At 36.7% G+C, this 3,890-nt stretch overlaps 1 protein-coding gene across 1 annotated transcript in view; it reads right to left on the bottom strand.

Moving 5' to 3' along the window:
- Window positions 1–2,499, bottom strand: part of LOC119568919 (sulfotransferase 1C4-like) — a gene marked incomplete at its 3' end in the record, with an annotated part of 4,220 nt that extends 1,721 nt beyond the window's left edge. The window contains 1 exon segment of the mRNA XM_037917317.1: window positions 2,329–2,499.
- Window positions 2,500–3,890: the final 1,391 nt, after the last annotated feature.

The following is a 3,890-nucleotide window of genomic DNA, read 5'->3' on the forward strand; positions in this document are numbered from 1 at the left end:
GAACCCACACTATAAAATACAATAATCATAAGAGTGTTACTGATGATCTAATTTCAGTCTTAGAGGTAACTGAGAGAAGGGTAATATCAAACAATTGACAATCTTACACTTCTTGATATACTGAATTATAAATCATTAAACTTGTACAGCTAAAAATCTTAACTGACACAGATGTCCACTTCTCCACTAATGTGTGTAGTATAAACGGTCCTTCTCTTATGTCTTCTTCTTGAATCCTTTGTCTGTACAGACTTTTCTCAAATTTCTTAATTTCTTCACTGTATCAGCTCAAAGGATTCCTAAGGATGCCATCTGCTTTACATCTGGTCTATGTCTCCAAGGACATATCATGAAGCAAACAAAACAACAAAACAGGAAAACCGAAAAAAACATTATTAAAAAAAAAAAGAAACCATTGTTCTATTTTTAAAGATAAAACAAAGATTCAATATAGCTGATTTGTTGTGGGAACAAAAACTACTTTTGATAAACAAGCAAATTATGTATATTTATGACATTACATACGATTGAGTAGTTTTATATTTATACAATATATTATTTTTATGAAACCCTCATGTTTGCATTATTCTATCATAAATTTCAAGAACACTTACTCCTTGAATGGGTTTTAAATCCTCAATAATAACAGAGAAACATCTGAATGGTATCCAAGTACGACGTGTCAGCCACTAGCTGTGAAGAAGATATTCTATTTACCATGGTTTTCCAATTTGTTCTCAAATGATTACTTTGTTATTGTTCTGTAATCAGATCTATAGTATTTAAACTGTTATTATTGATATTAGTACAGCTGAATGTTCTTTCTTACTTCTGGTGATTAGAGAATTTTACTAACCATTTTCGGGCATTTACCAGGCACTTGTTTCGGCTCTCTCTCTCTCTGGTTATGGCCATAATATCTGGGTTTAACACTGTATATTCTTAACATTTTAACACCTACTCAGGTCACATATATTACAAACATATGGTTCGTCTTACTCCATACAAGCATAATACCGGAACTTAAATGAATCTCTCCAGCAACAAAATAATACATATTGGTTTCTTCATTAAAATATCCATTATAGAACCTTAATATAACAAACAATAGTGACATATAACTGCGTACGCCTTAATTAAAGATAATGCATTGTGGGGGAAACAAAGAAAACTGAAATATGTAGGGTAAACTCGCATATTTTACAGTTTCCTTATCTTGGTGTAATAATATAAACATATATAGCACCGGATACAAAATAGTAAAATAAATATCATCTTTCTAAGAAAATAAAATATCATCTTTCTAAAAAAAAAATTAAGTACTAATTGTCTTACACAGCTAAAGACTAATTAAATGAGGTATACATAAGTAACGTATGTGTAAACACCAAGTGAGGTATACAAAGGGTGGTCACAGACGAATTTTTGGGTCATTCTTACTTCGTGTCCTAGTGCTCATTACACAGTAAGTTGGCGGTTACACGCGACAAATAGCAAGGTATTTTAAATCATCCTTGCGAGAATAATGAAGCTGGGAAGGGAATTCCGTTTTTGAAAATGAGTGCGAGAGAGGAATTTACGTTATATATAACTGCCACTGGAAATCTAGGATATAGATATGAATATAAAACGACTTGTGAAATTCATGTTCTTCCCTTCGTTCTATTCGCATAAACTGACATAGGTAAATATATATTTCTGATTCTGATTCACTCCTCTTAATACCTTGATGAAACCATCAGATGCTTGAAAAGTATAGGGTCATCAGCCTCAAAGTTCATAGTTATAACACTAACGATATTAATGTGTATAAAAAACACTGTGATGATAACGACGATAAGAATAATGATAATGTTAACGACAACGACAACGAAAATGATGATAATGATAAGGGTAATTTTACTTTTGTAATAGAAATAGTAATTTCAATAGTAAAAATGATAACGACGGTAATAACAGCAAAGATTTCATTAATAAGCAATAATAAAAACAACAGGAGTGATTCTAATGACATCACCATCGCAAACCATAATAATGTCGATGTAAACATTTCAACAGTGGTAATAATTTGTATGAAATTTTACGGGCGTCAATATCCATCAGTAGGAGTACAGTGCAGTGTACTGCCGTGGGAATACGTAAGGAACATAAGAGAAAGAATGGTAAAGAGTACATGAAATAAGATTACGAGTATGAATAAATACAAGAATAGTACGAGGAGGCTAAGAGGACATAACGAAAGAGCAAAATAAATGGTTCTGTGGTCGTATGGAATGCAAAATTCTCCCAAGAAGTGAGTATTTGGGGAGAAATGTGAACTTCACTTACCTTTGAGAAACTGTCCGTCACTCTCGATAGCAAGACAACTCGACTGATTTTAGAGTCAACAAAAAAGCGCATGTAAGGTCCCGAGATAGCTTATCGATACTGTTGGGGAGTATCTCACATCATCTACTGTAGAATTTCAATGATATACAGCTGTCAAAATCGCTGCGCAATCGATAGCACTTCATTATACAGGAAGACTGGTAGTTCTGCAACAGGGACAGTCACTTTGTCATGGGTTATGCCTCTAATTGTTACTATGCTTCGTAACACAAAAATACATTGCCTGTAAAAGTACTTTGGCTCCTCTCAAATAAAACAATATAGGAACCGTGTTCCTTACGACAAATGTAGAAAAGGTATGAATGAGAATATCTTCACAGTACAAGAGATGTATTTGAACGGTTTCGGTGATATTGTATTTCTGACGAGGATACAATCAAAACCGACTAGAGACGTCTTTTGTACTGTGAAGATATTCATTCTCAGTTAATTTTGGAGAAGAAGCCATGGGTGTTAACACTGCTTGTAAACTCTTCTTGGTACCGCTTATACCCTCGTGATACCCATGGCATATACGTGTTAGTAAAAATCTTCCTGATGGCCTGTTACTATGTGGTGAGGCTTCTTAGTTTCCCTGACCCGCAACGGATTTTTTTTATTTGTTTGTTTGTTTGTTTCCTACCATGCCTTAATCTTTATGCACTCGAACAGAAGAACCGACTCTGCAGGCTCTACTGCTTCTGTCCTCATAACCTGAGCTGCTCTTTTGTCATGACCTAGGCTCTTTATATCCTGTGAAAGGGATATTTTTTCCTTTTTCCTTGTAAATGTAAAAGTACACAGGAAAACCACACACACACGCACGCTCACAAACGCATATACATACCCACCCAAACATACATACACACACACACACACACACACACACACACACACACACACACACACACATACAGACACACACACACCCTAGAATGTGGATAATTCTACAGGATGTGGATAATTCTATTTCGGTTACCAGTGGACCACGTGGCTGTTTTCCACGTGGATCCAAAAGTCCCAAATATAACCTTTCGCTCAGCAAGGGCGGAGGTCACATCTGATATCTCACCTCGTTTGACCGGGAGTTCGAGCTAAGCTACCACCGCGTTAAGGTCAGCCCTCACCTCCCTCCGGGCGGGCTGACCGTGACTTCAGCGCGGCGCTTTTACCCCTTTAGACAAGTCGTAGCGTCGTCGTAGCGTGTGTTCACCCCTTTACGTGTGTTTTGCGTCCCTGTCAGCCACTGTACTAGAGTACGCATAGCCAGTGAGGGCCGTTGCATCCTTTTGGCATGCAACATGAACGCATACCCCAAAGAAAATCCACTCGACTGCTTCAAGACATGGCTAAGAAAAAAAAAAAAACACGTAAGTACACATTTGGGCCCCTTTCTTATTCCTTTTCCCTTCCTTCTCCCATACATGTGTTAAGCCGTTTTTTTTTTTTGGGGGGGGGGGGTTAAAAGGTGCTAATGACAGCAAATGGCACGTTCTCACACTATTTAACGCGTTCGTGATTTA

This window comes from Penaeus monodon, unplaced genomic scaffold (assembly GCF_015228065.2).
Source record: "Penaeus monodon isolate SGIC_2016 unplaced genomic scaffold, NSTDA_Pmon_1 PmonScaffold_11577, whole genome shotgun sequence".
Classification (NCBI taxonomy): Eukaryota; Metazoa; Arthropoda; class Malacostraca; order Decapoda; family Penaeidae; genus Penaeus; species Penaeus monodon.